The sequence below is a fragment of the Callithrix jacchus genome, chromosome 1 (assembly GCF_049354715.1).
Source record: "Callithrix jacchus isolate 240 chromosome 1, calJac240_pri, whole genome shotgun sequence".
In the NCBI taxonomy this organism is placed as follows: domain Eukaryota; kingdom Metazoa; phylum Chordata; class Mammalia; order Primates; family Cebidae; genus Callithrix; species Callithrix jacchus.
Window position 1 is genome coordinate 125,743,688 of NC_133502.1, and position 20,119 is coordinate 125,763,806.

General features: G+C 51.8%; 1 long non-coding RNA gene and 1 pseudogene across 7 annotated transcripts in view; one reads left to right on the forward strand and one right to left on the reverse strand.

The window, feature by feature from the left end:
* The window catches only part of LOC128932183 (uncharacterized), a 26,456-nt gene extending 6,503 nt beyond the window's left edge, over positions 1-19,953 (reverse strand). The window contains exons 1-4 of one of the 6 annotated variants that reach the window (XR_013534506.1): positions 19,594-19,953; positions 5,204-18,065; positions 4,797-4,852; positions 1,711-3,006 (exon numbers count right to left, since the gene is read on the reverse strand). This is a non-coding gene — a long non-coding RNA (uncharacterized LOC128932183). Of the gene's footprint in view, positions 1-1,710; positions 18,066-19,593 lie in introns of those variants that run through there. The other 5 variants (XR_013534505.1, XR_013534510.1, XR_013534502.1 and 2 more) reach the window with 5 other exon arrangements.
* On the forward strand, positions 1,475-8,368 carry LOC118154752 (spermatogenesis-associated protein 31A1-like; annotated as a pseudogene). Its single transcript, XR_013534514.1, has 4 exons — positions 1,475-1,718; positions 2,843-2,900; positions 3,456-3,516; positions 4,836-8,368. The product of XR_013534514.1 is annotated as a spermatogenesis-associated protein 31A1-like (transcript).
* Positions 19,954-20,119: the final 166 nt, after the last annotated feature.

The window sequence follows — 20,119 nt, forward strand, 5'->3', positions numbered from 1 at the left end:
ATATATACTACGTATATATCCACATGCAAAGAGTGAGGTTGGGCTCTTAATACTATATATATACACACCATATGTGTATATATGGTATAGTATATATCATACATTGTATATATATTAAGAATATAATATATATGTATATATATACTGTGTATATATGCATATAAAGTATATATTTGCATATACACTATATATATATGCATACATTATATGTCATATGTTTTAATATATTTACAAATATATTTTAAAAAGCTCAACATCACTGATGATGAAAGAAATGCAAATCCAAACCAAATATATTATGTTATATATTATATTTACATTAGCTAGAATATATCAATCAGCTATAATATATATTATACATTACATTATATATTACATATTATATATAATGGTGTTTATATCATTATACATCTAAAGGAATATAAATCATTTTACTACAAAAATACATGCATGTGTATGTTCATTGCAACACTGTTCACAACAGCAAAGACATGGAATCAACCCAAATGCTCATCAATGGTATACTGGATAAAGAAAATGTGGGGTATATATACACCATGGAGCACCATGCAGCCATGAAAATGAATCAGATCATGTCTTTTTCAGACACATAGATGAAGCTGGAAGCCACTATCCTCAGCAAACTAACACAGGGACAGAAAAGCAAATATTATATATTCTCACTTATAAGTCATAGCTGAACAAGACCATGTGGACACAGGGAGGAGAACAACACACACTGGCACTTGTTGGGGGAGGGCAGTGGTAGGGAGAGCATTGGGAAAAATGGCTAATGCATGCTGAGTTTAGTACCTAGGTGATGGGATGACAGATGCAGCAAACTACCATGGTACACATTGACCCGTGTAAGAAAACTGCCTGTCCTGAACATGTACCCCAGAACTATAAAGAAAATAAACACACAAATAAAATTTTAAAAAATTATCTTAATTGTATGTGGGTAGGTCCCTTTGATTGAAAGTGAAATGGAAACAATTTAAAAAAAAAAAACCTTACTATTCAAAATTTACAAAACTAAATAAGAGTAAAACAAATTTACATTTTGTCCCTGGATTGATATAAGACAAAAACATTGTGTGGGAAAGCTGGAGTTGAGGACGAATGAGATTCTGAGAATAAAAATCCCTGGTACATAGTCAAAGTTTCAGAGTCAACTTCAGATTTCCAAGGATTATAAAGTAGATAACCTCATACCATCATCTCCAACAGATAAAAGGAACCAGATAATATCTGTGTTCCAGGGAGAAAGAACAGAAAATTGGCTGAGTTCTGTCACTGACAAAACTTAGTGGGAAGGAGGAATCTGGAAGGTGGGAGGGTGGAGGGATCCTGGGCTTGCAGGGTGGGAAGGGGCTGTGCTTCAGCCTCCCCCTCTCGCTGCCCCTCCCCCAACACAGGCCCTTTGTGATGTGAAGGCCCCAGCTCTGTGACGCAGGCCTAGGCCCCAGTCCCTAGTCTGCAAGGGAATGCCCAGAGCTCAGTTGCTTGAAGGCAGCATACCTATTCAGATGGCGAATATTCCGTTTCCTCTAAAATTTCTTAGAGATTTGTGGATAAACACGCCCAGCTTTACACCACGGGTGTTGGATATCTTCCTCACCCTGGTATTTGTCGTGGAGTTATATTTCCTATTAGCCCCCTGCCTCTCTTATTTCCGTCGTGATCCACCCTCACCATTGCCCGGGGAGAAGAGAATGGTAAGGAGCCCTCAGGCCGGACCCACACAGCACAATTCTCTCCTTTCTTTCTATTATTAGCTCTACTTTTCCAAATCCAGTGGAAAGACTTCCACAATGGGAAGTGTCAGGAGACCAGAACATGGTCTTTCCAGGGAGAGGAAGAGCAGCCAGGGGTTGGTCGGGACTAAGATTTCCATCCCAAGCTCTAAGTCCATCTGTGGGGGAGCACAGAAGGCATCAGGGCAAAACCAAACCCCTGGTCTCAGTGGTGAGGACCAGTCAGGACATAGTGGAGGGCACTGTGCGGGGGGCGCTCATAAGCCCCTTCCTGGGGCAGGTGGCTGAAGGCCCAGCCTCATCTGTGTGGGGTGATCTGGGGGCTATGCTGAGCCACCCAGGGCCTCCCACCTGGGCCTGGAGTCTCCTCTGATCTCCTGAGAAGCAGAATCCTACCTGACAGCTCAGGTGTGCCCGTGGGCCTGAGCCTGGGTGTTTGTCAAGTAGAGGAGCACCTCTACTGTTACTTAAATTATATTATATATTATACATTATGTATATTATAGTTTACATATGAAATATATATAATACATGTATTTCCTCATATAGTAAATCTCTATTTGTGGTGGGTTTTATTGTTTGTTTTTTGAGACGGAGTCTCACTCTTGTCGCCCTGGATGGAGTGCAATGGTGATCTCGACTCACTGCAGCCTCTGCTTCCCAGGTTCAAGCAGTTCTCCTGCTTCAGCCTCCAGAGTAGCTGAGATGACAGGCACGCGCCACCATGCCTGGCTAATTTTTGTTACTTTTAGTAGAGACAGAGTTTCACTATGCTGGCGAGGCTGTTCTCAAACTTCTGATCTCAGGTGATCCACCCTTCTTGGCTAACCCAAACGCTCGATTACAGGCATGAGCCACTGCATCTGGCCCCCTCTTCGTGTTTTTCTAAGAAGAAAAGCAGTTTATCATCCACTTAAACATGAGTGGGAGGAAGCACACCGCTCCCTGAGCAAGATGAGAGAGCTGAGCGGTTCGTGAGTGCTGCGGCTGGACTTGGGGCGGAGAGAGAGAGAGCTGGTCTCAGCCCCTTGCCCTTTATTGTCTCCCAGGGTCATCTTCTCTCCCACGGTCATCTTCTGTCCCAGTGTCGATGTCAGTGGAGGGGGAGGCCCCAAGGCAGGAAGAAAGACTACAGTCTGAAAGGTAAGGCTCTGCCGGGGCACACTAGAGTTCATTTGATCTCGTCTGTCCCCGGAGAGAAGCAACTCTGTCTGAGGAAGTCAATTGAAGAAGCCTGAAGTGGGGGCTCCTAGGAAGGAAATCAGAACCCCGGGTCCCTCTCAGATTCCGTGCTGGCATGAAACCATGGTGGGCCAAGGACTGGGTGTTCCCCAGCAGGGCACAGTGTAGGGGGAGGAGACCAATGCGTGTCTGAATCAGGATGGGGTGAGGGAGCTGTGGACAGCTGTTCAACTCTGCTAAGGCTGATTCCACTTTGAGACCACCCCAGTCCTTTCTCCCCACAGGGCAGCTGTGAGAACTATGGGGATGGGGGGTCTGTGTGTGGAAGCCCTTTGTGGACAACAAAGCATTGCCCTCTGTGCCTCGCTATCACTGTCCAGGCCATGCGGCTTTGGACACAGACGTGGTTTCCAGGGTCTGACTCCCCATGGTCTTCCCTCAAGAAACATCCACTCAGCCTCCTGTGAGATCACAGGCCCCTCCCTCACTGCCCTAACCCGGTCTCCTGATTTCCAGCTTCTACAGACCCCCTGACAGTCCTGGAGAGGACTCTGGACTTGCTTTCAAAACTGCAGCGGTGAGGCACTTCCCCTTCCCTGTATCCTTCTTACCAGGCTGGGATTCAACCCCAGGGCCTTACAGCAGCCTGGAGCTGCCCTGAGATGGGGAAACCAGGGGAACAGAGGATGGGAATAAAACCCTGGACCAAAGATAGGAGAAGAATTGGGGAGTCTGGGTGCAGCGCGGGGGAGTAGCATAGAAGGAGAATTGGGCGGTCAGCATGTGGAGTGGTGGAGGGGCATAGAAGAACTGGGCAATCAGCATGTGGGGTGATGGAGAAACATAGGAGGAGAACTGGGGAGTTGGCTTGTGGGGTGGTGTAGGGGCACAGGAGAAGAATTGGGCCGTCAGCGTGTGGGGCGGTGGAGGGGCATAGGAGGAAAATTGGAAAGTCAGGGTGTGGGGCGGTGGAGGGGCATAGGAAAATTGGGGAGTCAGGATGTTAAGCAATGGAGGCACATAGGAAGAGAATTGGGCAGTCAGCATGTGGTGTGGTGGAGAAGTAAGGGAGGAGAATTGGGGAGTCAGGGTGTGGGGTGGTGGAGGGGCATAGAAGGAAAATTGGGGAGTCTGGGTGTGGGGCAGTGGAGGGGCATAGGAGAATTGGGCAGTCAGCATGTGGGGTGGAGGGGCATAGGAGGAGAATTGGGGAATCTGGGTGTGGGGCAGTGGAGGGGCATAGGAGGAGAATTGGGGAATCAGTGTGGGGCAGTAAAGGGGCATAGCAGAATTGGGGGGTCTGGGTGTGGGGCAGTAGAGAGGCATAGGACAATTGGGCAGTCAGCATGTGGGGTGGTCGAGGGACATAGGAGAATTGGGCAGTCAGCATGTGGGGTGGAGGGGCATAGGAGGAGAATTGGGGAGTCTGGGTGTGGGGCAGTGGAGGGGCATAGGAGGAGAATTGGGGAATCAGTGTGGGGCAGTAAAGGGGCATAGCAGAATTGGGGGGTCTGGGTGTGGGGCAGTAGAGAGGCATAGGACAATTGGGCAGTCAGCATGTGGGGTGGTCGAGGGACATAGGAGAATTGGGCAGTCAGCATGTGGGGCGGTGGAGGGACATAGGAGAATTAAGCAGTCAGCATGTGGGGTGGTGGAAGGGCATAGAACTGGGCAGTCAGCATGTGGGGTGGTGGAGGGACATAGGAAATTGGGCAGTCAGCATGTAGGGTGGTGGAGGGACATAGGAGAATTGGGCAGTGTGTGGGGCAGTGAAGGGGCATAGGAAAATTGGGGGGTCTGGGTGTGGGGCAGTGGAGGGGCCGGGGCCCACGCACCCACTCTGCCCTATGGCCCTACCTGCTCCTGGCTGCAGCTTGTGCCTCCTGCCTCCTGCAGCATCCTGGGGCAGCATCCTAAAACAGGCGACTTTGATCAGCTCTCTAGTCCAGATCCCCCAGGTGAGGAGTGCAAAAGAACGCCTGATGGAACCTCCCAGGCCCCTCAGGAGCTGATGAAAGATGCCGCTCCCGTGCTTTCCCCATTAGCTTCCCCGGATCCAGCATCCTTCACCCCTGGTCTCCACCCCATCACCAGGCCAAATGGCCACCTCAGTCTCCCCTCTGAGTGCCTCCCAACCACCAGAGCCTTCTCTTCCCCTGGATCACCCCTCACCTGAGCTACTTGCGCTTTTCCCTAACCCACCACACATCCCTGATCCTCTGGCCTGCTCTCCACCTCCTCCAAAAGGCTTCATTGCTCCTCACCTGCGGGTCTCCACTCTGACGACTCCATCTCACTGTGACCCAGTGGCGCTTCCACTGGGCACCATCCATCAAAGCTGATCTCCGTGTCAGGATGTGGCGACCTCTGGCCCAGCCATCTCAGGCCTTGGCGGCTCAAGCAGTCATGCCTCTGTGTCTGCATCCTGGTTTCAAGAAACTACCAGAACCTGGTGCGTCTCCAACCCATTGGTCCAGCAAGATCATCTTTCCGGCCACCCACCAGAAACATCGTCCTCGGGAGACCCCACAAACAGTCAGATGGAAGCTGAAAGCCCCTTTTTGCACAGCTCTGATGGCCAGAATGTCGTGGGAATACAAGTCACAGAAAGAGCCAGGATCAACATTTCAGTGGAAAAAGAAAAAGATGGATCATTTCCAAAACAAATGAACACAGAAAAGCACTTGAATTCTTTGGAGAATTTGGTGAAATCATTGAATGCTGAGCAGAACACCACAACCCTAAAACCCGTCTGGGACATGGAAAACTTGAAACAATCGTCCAGTCCTCAGAAGCTCTCGGATCCTGGAATCCTGAAGGAACATTTTCAGAAGAATTATACCCAGCTTTTCTGGGGCTTCCCCACTCGGCACAGTGAATCCTTGGAGGCTAATGCCTGGGTGTCTGAGAGATCTTCTACTTTACACTCTTCTCCTTTCTTGTTCAATGCCGTTCCCAATGTCCGCCCAGTTCAAACAGAGACTACAATGTCTCCACTGCTCTACCAGGCCCAGCGCCTGTCCCATCTGAGGCCTGAGTCCCAACCCTTTATTTCGCCCACACCCCAATTCCAGCTGTCACACATGGCTCAGGAGGAGGTTCAGGCCCATCTTCAATCCTCTTTCCCAGTCCAATCTCCTGCTTTAGCATCCCCGATTAATAATTCTGGAGTAGCTTGCCCCGCATCGCAGAATAAGACGCAAGCTCTCACCTTCCCTGAAATGCAGGGCCCTGGATGGTCTTCTAAACAACCAGAAGGTGGGTTGGCTTTACCCTCTAGGGCCCAAAAACCTCAGGATGTCTTTAGCGCCTCTACTCCTAACCTTCCCCAGGGCACCTTGACAGCAATCATTCCTGAGAATTTTCCAGTCAGTCCTGAACTCCAAAGCAACCTGGGAATGACCCAAGAGTCTCTGGATCTGATGCAGCCTCCGGAGAAACTGCCAGGGACAAGTCAGGCCAGGGGCAAACTCAGACCCTTGCAGTTCTCCGAGTCCATGGGCGAAAGCAGCAAAAACATACAAAAGGTAATGTTCCCGCTAGAGAGTAATCCGTGTACACCTCTGGGACAAATTCGGGGGCAGACCCCACAAAATCTAGCCAGGTGCACGGAAAGCTTCCCAGGGAAGGTTGTGGGGGCAGAACCTCAAGTCTCTGAGGAATCGGAAAGAGACTTGAAGGTACCCTTGAAGAGAAACTCAGAAAGTGATTTATTAAGATGAACAGAGACAAATCGTATAGAAAACATCCTGAAAGCCCACGTGGGCATGAAGTTGAGCCAGATCAGTGAGGGCTTTATCCCCATTCGTGTGCGTCGATCCTGGCTTGCTGTCAACCAGGCTTTTCCCGTGTCCAACACCCACATGAAGACCAGCAATCTAACACCCCCGAAAAGTGAAAGAGCCAGTGTGAACACATCCCAGGAGCTTTCCTTCCTCGATCCGTGCACTCGACAGGTGCTGGGACACCATATTGTGAGGCTGTGGGCCAAACACAACTGGAGCCTAGCCCTCAGGGTCCTCAAGCCCATTAAGCTCTTTAAACTGGAAAAGGTTTCATCCTTATCCCTAACACAGCTTGCCGGTCCCTCCTCAGCCACCTATGAATCTCAGCCTAGCTCAAAAGTTGAGAAAGTCACGTTCCTAAGAGGATCACCACCGGCAGGTCTGAGAAAGCAGGTGCTGACCACAGCATCTGTTCAGACGCCAGACAGTCTTCTGGTGTCTTCACCCACATTTACGAAGTTCTAGAGGGCCCCACAAGGGATCCTGTCTTGGAATGCCCATGGGCCCTTGAAGCCTCCTCCAGCTAAACAGAAGGACAGGTGGCCTTCTAAGCCCCTCACATGCAGCCTCACAGGCAGCACCCAGCAGAGCAGGAGCTTAGGACCCCAATCTTCAAGGGCTGGAGAGACCATGGAGGCAGCGCCACAACCCAGAGATCCCTTGGGAACCTTTATGCTGGCAAACCAAGCCACAGGTAAGGATGTGAGTGTTTCAGAGGCTGAACAGACTAGTAAAGGCTCTCAACTCCCTAACTCAGATACCCAGCCTCAAGTTTGTGGCGCCATTGTGCTCCCTCCAGATGGTTTTACTGACATTCCCCTTGCTACAGAGAGTTTGGCTTCTCAAGTGCCCCACGGCCGTCTCCAGAGCATGCCTACCAGGAACATGCAGGCTTGCCAGGAGCTACATGACCTTATGGCAGCCAGAAGGAGCAACCTGGGGTACAAGGAGCCCAAGAACCCGAAATGTCAAGGCTCATGCAAGAGCCAGAGCCGGATGTTTACCCCTACTCACAACAGTGAGAACCCAACGAAGCCCAACTTAGAAAAATGTGAAGAAAGGCTTGAAGAACTGAGGACTCCCCAACTCACCCCAGTCAGGAAAACAGAAAAAACCCATCAGGATGAAGGCCTCCGGCTGCTGCCGTCAAAGAAACAGCCTCCTTCAATAAGCGACTTCAGAGAAAACATCAAACAATTCTTTCAGCAGGTCTTTTCAGTGAAAAAAAGCAAGCCAGTTCCAGTCACTGCCAAGAGCCAGAAAATAGTGAAAAACAGATCACATGTGTACAGCAGCTGTGCTGAAGCCGAGGGGCTCACGGCAGCAGCTGGACACATGCTGGAGAAAAAAGTGACACTTTGCCATGAGCATCGTGCCTCTCATGTAAATCAGCACAAACTGGAGTTCCAAGCCCCAGTCTGTGGGTTTCCCTGCAACCGCAGGCACCTCTTCCTGGTGGAGGTGGTGATCTATGCGGCCAGCAGTCAACAAGCCACTCTCAAGAGCCAGAGTTACCCCAACAGAAAGAAGCATATCCGAGATCAACAGTCCTTGAAAAGTATCCGGCGCAACAATGACCAACAGGGCCAGGACAGCCCCAACTCTTGCTCCCCCAAGAAGGCTGTCTCACAGAAGGTCAAGTAGTCTTCTGTGAAAACACAGAACTTTTAATATTCCGAAATAAATAAATAGTTTCTTTTTTTCCCCCATAAAAGGATAATGACGTTTATTTGTGTCGTGCTTGGTATGGGCTTGTTTTCTAGAAGTGACAGGACATGGAGGGATTCTGAGAGTGGTGTTGTAAGCCCACCTTCATCCTGAGTTCCTTCACTGAAACTTAGGTTTCCACAATACTGTCTTTATACAGACCACAAAAAATTCTAAAAACAAGATGAGAACACCTACGAAGATCCCACTCAGAGATATGGTTCAACCCGTCTTTCTACTACTTACTCTCTACCTCAAACTTTATGCAGCTGTAGGAAGAAGGTTTGCAGAGATGTCATAGGACTGAATATCTCCATGCAGGCTCCAGGAACTGCCACGGTCAAGTACCTTCATGTGTCACAAAATAGTGGAAGCTCCGGTGAAAGAGTGTGGGCCCTGAGTTCAGAAGCCAGGGAAGTCTTGACCCTGGATATCCTGGGTGAGAGTAGGTAAGGCCTGCCCTTGGGAAGCCCCTTCTCTCCCTCGCAAAGGCTGGGATGGAGATGGACCCTCTTAGCTCAGCCTACATACAAAGCACAGAGTCCCCATCCCACTGCCTCTCCCTTTCTTGCACTCTGGAGTGCGGGTTGGGACAGACCTTCCAGCACTGTGGATGTAAAAGTGGGGGGTGGGGGAGGAGGCCTTCACAGAGGCTGCTGAGGACCATGAGCTCCCCAGCCCAAAATGAGTGAATGACCTTGCTCCTGGGTCACCTGCCTTTGTCTATCTCACCTATGTGTGTCTCAGCTTCAGAGAAGTAGTTCTGGGTGAATGGGGCAGGCCATGCCTGTGTGTGCAGAGGCTTCCGATGGTGGGACTCTGTAGAACTACAGCGGGAGCGGGATGCAGACAAAGAATTGAAAAGGAGGCAAAGTGGTGTGAGGGCTCCGTAGGCGGTGCCATGACCTGGGAGCCTCTGACATTCCAACCCCTTCCACAGGCATAGAGGGGCCTATGGCTCATCCTGGCCCCACCCCAGGGTCTGTCCCTGTTCCAGCTCCCAGACCACAGACCTAAAAACGCATTTACCCCCAACACGGAGGGCCAGACCACTGAGAAGGCAAAGTGAATAAGAAAAGATGAATTTCTTAACATCTTTAATAAGCTTGCACATAGTAACCTACTGAATTGTTTTTTTTTTTTGAGACAGAGATAGAGTTTCACTTTTTTCCCCAGGCTGGAGTACAGTGGTATAATCTCGGTTCACTGCAACCCCCAGCCCCTGGGTTCAAGTGATTCTCCTGCCTCAGTTTTCCAAGTGGCTGAGATTATAGGCACCCACCACCACGCCTGGCTAATTTTTTACATTTTTAATAGAGATGGGGTTTTGCCATGTTGGCCAGGCTGGTGTCAAACTCCTGACCTCTGGTGATCTACCAGCCTTGGCCCCCCAAAGTGCTAGGATTATACGCATGAGCCACCGCACCTGGCCTACCTATTGAATTTTTAAAAGGATGTGTTGACGATAGGTGAAAAAGCAAGGACTAGAGAACCCCAGGCATGACTCGGGAGTCTGGTGACCTTTAACATACATGTAGCCCCAGGACAGCCCCCCCAGGGGAGAGGTGGTGACTTAGAAAAACCCTAGCAGCTGAGTTGGGGTCACACAGCAAATCTCCCCCGGCTCCTGAGGTCCTTTCTTGCCCCACAGACCAGCAGGGGAAGAGGCAGGCAGGCAGGCAGGCAGGATGGCAGGCAGGATTTGAACACACAAGGCAGCTGAAAGTGACCTGTCCAGAATGGGCAGGGGGTGGGCAGGGCAGGAGCCATCCCCACTCTGTCTCCCTCTGTTTTCAGCACAGCTTCCTCCTCTCTGGGCCCTCTCCGTATGAAAAAGCAGGAGGTCCCCACAAATCAGGGAGAGGAGTGTGAGGTCTCTAAAGGGAGTTTCTGTGCCTTGTGCACATACAGGCACACAGGAGACCCAGTTCTGGGGGCCTCATTTCCATGGTGGAGAGAACCGTGCCAGGCGGTGCCACTGATTTAGATGAAAATGGAAATGGCCCTGCCCCCAGCATGTGGGACTGGTTGGCACTTGGGGTGAAGGGGGCAGTAAGCAACAGTCCCCAGCATGTGGCCTGTCCTAGGGCCAGGTCAGTCTGGGGCCCAGATGACTGAGACAGCCTCCAAGGTGGACCCAGCAGTGACAGCAGAGCCAGGACCAGCAGGATGGGCTGGGACCTTGAGCAGAAATCAGCACCAGTCCCCTGGGGAGCTCAGGAGAGAAAGAGTCACAGAGCTGGGACCCTGACTACTGAGGATGGGCCATGTCTGGCTGTTTGCTGCTGGGTTCCCTCAGGAAACCAGCAAGCGAGTTCTGGGATGTGGAGGAACTGGACGTGTGGACCCCATGGCTCAGGCCAGGAGAAGTGCCATGGGAAACGCTGGCCAACCAACAAGAATATAGGAAGGCGCAAGCAAGCCCTTACCCCTCTGCTACTCAGTCTCCCATGGGGTGCAGCGAGGCCAGCAGTGGAGACCACAGAGACCTCCCACAGAAACCTCACAGAGACATCTCGTACAGAGAGCCCACCGGGACCACTCACTGCCACAGAGAGAGACACACTGCGGCCTCCAGAGACCCCACAGAGCTCTCAGAGACCTCATGGTGCCCCACAGAGACACAGCACTGAGATTCCCAGAGTCCTCACACAGACCCCTTCAGAGAACCCCATAGAGACCACACTGACAGACTTCATTCAGTCCCACAGAGACCTCCTGCAAATTTCAGAGACCTTTCTTGGTTCTCACACAGAGGCCTCACACCTGACAAAGGCCTCAGAGACTTTACACAGAATCATAAAACAGGGAACTCATGCAAAGACTTATGCAGCTCACCTCGTGATCTGCCTGCCTCAGCCTCCCAAAGTGCTGGGATGACAGGCGTGAGTCACCTCGCCCAGCCTCTCTTTTATTTTTACGTTGGAGTCTTGCTCTTTCACTCAGGCTGGAATGCAGTGGCATGATCTCAGCTCACTGCAATCTCCAACTCCCAGGTTCAAGTCATTCTCCTGCCTCAGCCTCCCTAGTAGCTGGGATACAGGTATGCACCACCATGTGGGCCAAGCTAATTTTCAGTATTTTTAAGAGACGGATTTTTACTATGTTGGCCAGGCTGGTCTCAAACTCCTGACCTCAAGTGATTCACCCACCATGGCCTCCCAAGGTACTGGGATTACAGACATGAACCACCGCACCCAGACTGGTCCTGTAATTCTCTCTCAGCACCCTGGCCCTGTGAGCTGGAGGAGGGCAGGTGGGGCCAGGCCCCAAGCAGCCCCTGATAGGTGTTGAGTGAATGAGTAGGGGTGGGGAGGGGAAGCTGGGGAAGGCACCCAGGATGTGTTTCTCCCACCCCGCAGCCTTGTCAGGCCTCCATGTCCTGCTGAGCTCTTGCATGGTGGTCCTTTCCCACTTACAGCTCACTGCCTTGGACTAGGTCCCAGCCAATGGCCCAGAAGCGTCCTCCCTGTTCTTACCCAGTATGACCTAGATGGGAGCCAATAAGCACATGGAATGAGCATAGCCCTGAGGGGTCAAAAGTGTGTGAGAAACAAAGGGAGGGAGGGAAGGAGGGAAGGAGGAAGGAAAGGAAGAAATGGAGGGAAGGAGGCACTGGAGCAAAGGAGGGAGGCAGGAAGAAAGGAAGGAAGGGAGGGAGGGAGAGAGGAAGAGGGCAATGAATGACTGCACATAGAAAGGAATGAGTGAATGAATGCCCAAACCAAGAAATGAGTAAAGGAATGAATGAATACACACACCAAAGAATGAATAAATGCACACAAATGAATTAATGCACACAAAGGATGTATATACATGCCACTTGTAGGGCGTGAAGAGGCCTCAAGAGACCCCCAGTTGAGGGGGCCCCATGTTGTGTCCTTGCTGCTGAGGGACCTGGACATGCCGGTGCATGGAAGAAGGGCTTGGGCTTGGAATGAATTGGCTCACAGGCGACTCATCAAGTGTCACAAGTAACCCTGAGCAGCAGGCTTCCCCTCCCAAGCCTTAGCCCCACCAGATGTAACATGGATTAGAAGAGCGACCTCATGGCGTTTTTCTGAAAATTCAGTAGGTAAAACTTGGTGGCTCACGCCTGTAATCCCAGCACTTTGGGTGGCCAAGGCGATTAGATCACTTGAGCCCAGGAGTTTGAGACTAGCCTGGGAAACAGTGAGACCCTGTTTTTGTTAAAAAAACAAAAATGAAAATTCAATGGGGTGCCGGGTGTGCCAGTTCTAGAGCTGTGCCATTTGTTTATTTGGTTCAACCCAAGCCACTTCAAACAAATGAGCCCCCCCACCCAGTGGGCCAGGCCTCTCAGTGTCACTCTGGCTAAGAATGTGTGTGTGTCTCTCCTTCCTTTAACTGTCCTCATTCTTTCCATCACGTGTGTGTGTGTGTGTGTGTGTGTGTGTGTGTGTGTGGTCTTTTCTCTCTCATACACACACACCTATTGAATTTGCATGCTCTGACACACAGACACAGTCATACTTCCTTTTAAAAAATTTTTATTTGTAGAGGCACAATCTTGCTCTGTTGCCCAGGCTGGAGTGCAACGGCACAATCATAGATCACTGCAGCCTTGAACTCCTAGGCTCAAGTGAGCCTCCTGACTCAGCCTCCTGAGTAGCTGGGACAATCAGGCATGCATCCCCATGCCTGGCTAAATTTTTTTTGGTAGAGGTGGAGTCTTGCTATGTCGCCCAGGCTTGTACACTCCTGCTTCTGTATGTATGTATGCATGTATGTATGTATCCTCTTTTTTGAAAATGATTTGATTGAATCTTACTTTAAGTATGGACTTTTCTGAAGCTCTGGGGACACCTGGAAGAGGAAGGGAGGGTTCTGGATACCCCTAGGACCACATTGGCCCTGGGTGCAGGACAAGCCCAAGCAGGAGAAACAGACCCCTGCTGAGGGGTCTCCTCTTTGTCTCCTCCCTGTGTCCCAGCTGGGTGGTCTCCTCGGTTCATTGCCAGCCAGGGTCAGACAGTGCATGGCCAAGCCCACTGCTATGTCACCATTCCAGGGGGAAGGGGCTTGAGGGCTGTGTCATGGGGTGATGGGAACCCGGATTTAGTTGGTATGACCTGAGCTCAGGTTTCAGCTTTTCCACATCCTGGCAGCGGGGCCTTTGGGTGGAAATTCCTCCTCCACAAAATGAGAGCTTGTGAGAATTAAACTGGTCCCGGCATCTAGGAAACAGCCCTGTGATGTAGGTTTACGCTCTCATGACCCAATTACTTCCCAAATACAAAAAATTAGCTAGGAGCAGTGGTGGGCACATGTAATTCCAGCTACTCAGGAAGCAAAGACAGAAAATTGCTTGAATCCAGGAGGCAAAGGTTGCAGTGAGCTGAGATGGTGCTACTGCACACCAGCCTAGGCAACAGAGCAAGGCTCTGTCTCACGAAAAAGAAAAAAAGGGGAAAAAAAAAAAAGAAATGGAAGGAGATGAAAAGGAATATATGTAACATAGGCACGGACTTCATGACTAAAACACCAAAATCGTTGGCAACAAAAGCCAAAATAGACAACTGGGACCTAATTAAACTCCAGAGGGTCTGTACAGCAGAAGAAACAATCAACAGAGTGAACCAGCAACCAACAGAAAGGGAAAAAATTTTGCAATCTACCCATCTGACAAAGGGCTAATATCCAGAATCTACAAAGAACTAAAACAGATATACAAATAAAAAGCAAACAAACCCATTCAAAAGTGGGAGAAAGATACGGACAGACACTTTTCAAAAGAAGGCATATATGAGGCCAACAAACATATGAAAAAATACTCATCATCACCGATTATTAGAGAAATGCAAATCAAAACCACATTGAGATACCATCTCACACCAGTCAGAATGGCGATCATTAAAAAATCTGGAGACAACAGATGCTGGAGCGGATGTGGAGAAATAGGAACACTTTAACACTGCTGGTGGGAGTGTAAACTAGGTCAACCATTGTGGAAGACAGTGCGGCGCTTCCTCAAGGACCTAGAAATAGAAATTCCATTTGACCCAGCAATCCCATTACTGAGTAATATATGCAGAGGATTATAAATCATTCTATTATAAAAACACATGCACACATATGTTCATAACGGCATTGTTTACAATAGCAAATACCTGGAACCAAAGCAAATGCCCATCGATGATACACTGGACAAGGAAAATGTGGCACATATACACCATGGAATACTATGCAGCCATAAGAAACAATGAGTTCATGTCATTTGTAGGGACATGGATGAATCTGGAAACCAGCATTCTCAGCAAACTGACACAAGAACAGAAAATCAAACACCACATGTTCTCACTCACAGGCAGCAGGTGTTGAACAATGAGAACACATGGACACGGGGAGGAGAACATCACACACTGGGGTCTGTTTTGAGGAACAAGGGAGGGACAGCGGGGGAGGATGGGGAGGTCGGAGAGGGACAACATGGGGAGAAATGCCAGATGTGGATGATGGGGTGATGGAGGCAGCGAACCACATTCCCATGTGTGTACCTATGCAATAATCTTGCGCGATCTGCAAATGTAACCCAGAACCTAAAATACAATTAAAAAAACAAAAAGATTTGCAAGGAATCAAAAAGCATTTAAATATCTACACGAAGGTATTTATCAGCAAGACTGATACCACAAAGAAAAGAAAATCAAATCAGTGATATTAAGAATACATTGGAGAAGTCCTCCAAGAATGTAGAGGAAAAGGATAACAGAATGAAAGTGATGACGACGAGAGCTCTGTGAAACCCAATTTTAAAACTCCAAGATTAATATAATAAAATTTTCAGAATAGAGTAGAACAACAAACTAATGAAAAAAAAACAACAAAGAGAACATTTTTTCTTGACCTTTAAAAAAAATCATGTTCTATAAAAAGAAATCTTCACATAGACATATCCTGGCAGAATATGTATTGAAATGCTGGAAAACTTTAAACCATTCCCGGATCTGAGAAAAGTACTTAGAAATGAATGAAAATCAGGCTGACCCTGGCTTTTCCTCTGTGCTAGAAAATTCAGGGAAACACTAGAATACCATCTACATAGTTGAGGGGAAGGGTTAGAAACCCAAGTAACCAGAGATTTTGGAAACACACTTGCGTAGGCTGACATCTGTGAAAATAACATACTTGGCTGTTTTTGCTTTGAGAGTACATATCACCAATAAGCAGCTTAAGAAAAATATTACTTTAGTTCAACCATTATGGAAGACAGTGTGACAATTCATCAAGGATCTAGAACCAGAAATACCATTTGACTGGGGTGAGTGTGGTGAGGAGGCAGCAGGGGCAAAGGCCCTGGGGTGGGTGTGGTGAGGAGGCAGCAGGAGCAAAGGCCCTGGGGTGGGTGTGGTAAGGACGCAGCAGGGGCAAAGGCCCTGGGGTGGGTGTGGTGAGGAGGCAGCAGGGGCAAAGGCCCTGGGGTGATTGTGGTGAGGAGGTAGCTGGGGCAAAGGCCCTGGGGTGATTGTGGTGAGGAGGTAGCTGGGGCAAAGGCCCTGGGGTGATTGTGGTGAGGAGGTAGCTGGGGCAAAGGCCCTGGGGTGGGTTTCGTTAGGAGGCAGCTGGTAGATGTCATCAGCCTGGTGTTCACAGGCATGGCCCAGTTCCCCTAGTCCACTCCCCTAGGGGCGTCAAAGGTCTCAGCCTTGCACGAGAGATTTCCTGGCTTTCCAAACTTGTCAGCCCTTTTTTGTCTTCCTGGGTGGGTTTCTGCTGTGCCTGAGAGATGGCCCAGGTCCATGTGACAGGGGGAGAAACTAGCCCAGCAGGCCTGGGTTTGCCTACCACTCTGCCTCTCACTTGCTGTGTGACCTGAAGTAAGTTACCAGACCTCTCTGAATATGTTTTCCTAGCAGAGCTTTTGATACATGCCTGGTGTCGGGTGTGCGGTCAGGAAATGCTGTGTCCCCGCCACTTTTCAATGTTTCCTCTTCTCAGCCGACATTTAAAACAGTTCCCACAGGCTGGGCGCAGAGACTCACACCTGTAATCCCAGCACTTTGGGAGGCCAAGCAGTAAGTGCCCCACGAGCAACAAATGTGCTGCCTGGGAAGCAATGCTGGAGGCCATGCCCACTTGGGCAGATGGTCAAGATGAGGTGGGCACCAGTTTAGCCCAGCCACAGACAAAGCTGCTGAGGCTCTGTGCCTCTGTGCCTGCCTGGCACAAGATATGGAGCCAGGACTGAGTAGGCCTCTGTGCTCTGGGCTGACCAAGGATGAGACTGGGGCATGCTGGCGAGAGAGCTGACTCCTGACAACCCGGGCTTTGTGTGGAGCAAGTAAGGGAGCCCCCCACCACTTATCTCCCCATGCCAGTGGTGCAGTGCCCAGAGCCTGCAATCCTCACTCTGGGTGTGGGCTAAGAAAGAACGGACCCTTTGGCTGGCGCATCAGGCGACATTCAGGCTATCTGGGACCAGCTCTGACAGCCGCTGCTCTGGGATCAGCTGCCACAGCAATCTACACATGGCATGGGGCAGCAGCAGTGACATCCCTGGACACTGACCCCAGAAGCATGGAACCCAGGACCAGATACTGCCACAGTCAGCCCGCAGGTGCGGGAGGGCAGGAGGTGCTCAGTCACAACTCTGTGGCTGCACAGTGCCCAGCGCCTGCAAACCTGTGCTCTGGGCCAGGCCTAAGGAAAAGTGGACCCTAGGGTGGGATGGCGGTACACTCCCCGACCCCATGCCCTCGGGGAGCAGCCCCGCAAGAATCTGCCATGGGCTCAGCCACAGCTGCAACCTGGAAATGGCACAAATCAGTATCAGTGGCAACCCCTGGCCCTGTCCTCCCCCACCAGCAGCAGGAATCCCAGGACCAGATGTCACCATAGTGCCTAATTTAGGTGGTCGACGACGCAGCTACAGGGTGATAAAAACTAGAGCTTACTCATCCTGGGTGCTGCAGTTGGCCCAGAGCCCACGACCCCACACTCTGGGCTTGGGCCAAGGAAGCACCGATCTTAGGGTAGGGGGAGGTGCCCTGGGTGACTCCCAGACTGTCTGAGACCAGCCCTGCAGCCTCCTGTGCATTCTGCTGCACCTGCCACTTAGAGATGGCATCCGGCAGCGTGGTGGCAACCCCTGATCCTGCCCGCTTCCTCCAGCAACGCGGACCTAAGGGCCAGACCCTGCTGCGGCGCCTAAATCAGGCCCCGCAGCAGGAGGAGGACTGGAACCGGCGCCCAGCCCCATCCCAGTGGCTGTAGGGTAACCAGCGCCTGCGACCAGCGCCCTGGATCAGGGACAAAAAGGAAGAGAAGAACAGAAACCAGCACTGCCACCCCACAGCTCAACTGTAGCTGCCACCTGCACATGGTGCATCAGAAGCAGTGGTAACCCCAGCTCTGCCTGCCATAAACAGCTGGGGGGGGCGGGACCCAGGAACCAAGGCCACCTCAGAGGCTGCCACCTGACCACCTCTGCACCCATCCCTGCCCTGGTGGCAGCCAGCCACACTCCCACCTCTCCGGCGCTCTGCAGTCTCTGTCACTGCCACCCACTGCAGCGAGGTGAGCCGTGGTGCCACAGGCTCCAGCCTCCAGCATGCAGCAGATAGGTCTTCTTTCTCCTGGCATGGAGCAGCTGGGCAGGCAAAGCCAGAAAAGCCTAGAATAGGACACAAGAAAATGGTAGCATTAGACCCCCACCTTGTCATGCTGGCCAATGGGTGGCATGGGCCAGTTTCAGTGAAGGCACTCACACCCACCCTCCAAAGACCACAGCATCTCTTTTTGGCCCAAACTGGCTAGGGAGTAGAGACTGGAGACAACATGGTGCCTGGGCTTCCCACTCCACAGGAACCACTGGGGCCACCCAGGCTGTGCTCAGGAAGCAGGAGCAGCAGAAACTCAGCTCCAGCCAGTCCTCCCCACCCATGTGCTGGTTCCCATTCCTGAGACCTCCACCCACAGGGCCCTGTCACCCCATGGTGTCTGCTACAGAAATGTGTGCCCGCCACACAGCAGCAGATGGCCCTTTAGAGTCCGGGGAGAGGAGGACCACTCCTCTCTCAGAGACCACCGCTGTCACTGAAACCTCCATCACCTGCCACCGGCAATGCAGCTTCCAACAGAGCCCCTAACCCGTTGCCACCGGCAGTGTAGCCCCAGGATAGTGCCAACACCCCATCCCCCACCACCGGCAGTGTAGCATGTCATGGCAGCCCCTAACCTGCCCCTGCCTTAGACACTGCAGCACTCGATGGCACCCGCAAGCCACCCCCCTACCATGGGCAGCACAGCCCGGGATAGCACCCCAACAGGCTCCCTGGGGTGGGCAATGTAGCCACAGATAGCATCCCCAAGCAGACCCCCACCACAGGCAGTGATGCCCCCATATGGCACCCAAACCACCCCCCGCTGCGGGCGCTGTAACCCTGAATAGTGAGTGCCCTAACTCCCTCCCCGTCGGGAACAGTGCAGCCCTGAATAGTGCCCCCAACCAACTCCCTTCCTTGGGCATTGCAGCCACCGATAGCACTCCAAACTCCCTCTCCACCTTGGGAAGTACCCCCATGGCTAGCTCGGGTAGCTCCTGATAGCGCACCCAACCTGCCCCTGCCACAACCCAGGCAGCCCGGAATAGCACACTCACCCGCTCTTTAGAGGCAGCGCAGATCCCTGAGAGCACCTGGCCCACCCGCCGCCTCCCCACCACTCAGGCTGTGTATCCGACCCCAAGAGTGCCCCCACCAACCCTCTACCCCACTCCACAGGCAGTCCAACCCTGTGTAGCTCTCCCGACAAGCCCCCCAACCTCTGTCTCAGTGTAGTCCCCATGATGCCTTTAACGCCACCCCTCCCCCCACCAGCAGTGTAGCACCCCCTAAACCATCCTCCACCGCCAGCATTGCAGCCCCAAACAGTGCCCCCAACCCACTCCCTATGTGGGCGATGCAGCCTTGGATAGTGCCCCCAACCAGCTCCCAGACACAGGCAATGATGTCGTGGATCTCACACCCGCGCCCCCCCCACCCACTGGGGGCAATGTAACACCTGACAGCACCCCAAACCATCCCTCGCCGCTGGCAGTGTTGCACCCCATACTGCCACCAACTCATCCCAGACAAAGCAGGGAGCCGCGGAGAAGGAGCAGGGAGGTCTGGAGCATTCCCGATGGGGTACCCGCCACTTACCGCAGAGACCTGTCTCATCCTCCGCCATCACAGTGAAGCCACCACAGCTTCTCCAAAGAAACTCGCTCTGAGCGAGCAGCCGCCCCCTTCGCCTACCCCGACTTCCCTCTGGCTAGGCTGGGGCCGCCGTCGCCGCCACTGACTTCCCTGTGGCCAGGCCGGGCTGGCTGGGGCCGCTACCACCGCCACCTCCGCCGACTTGTTGAGGGCCACTGCCACCGCCACCGCCAACTTCTCGGGGGCCGCTGCCATCGCCGCTGCGGCTGCCAACGACTTCTCTCTGGCCCGGCCGGGTGGGCTTCCGTAGGGGCACTCACGCTGACAAGCACTCTCCTCAGGGCTGAAGCACCACACCCCCTTAAAGGGGCCGCAGCTCAGCCTGGCCAGAATAGCTTCTGGTTGGATGAGAACAAGTTTTAGGTTAGCCAATCAGACCACAGAAATGAAGCCCAATTAGAGTAGACCTTGAAGTTTGCTCTCATCCAATCCGAACATGTAGTCTAGGAACCCCGTCTATAAAGGATGG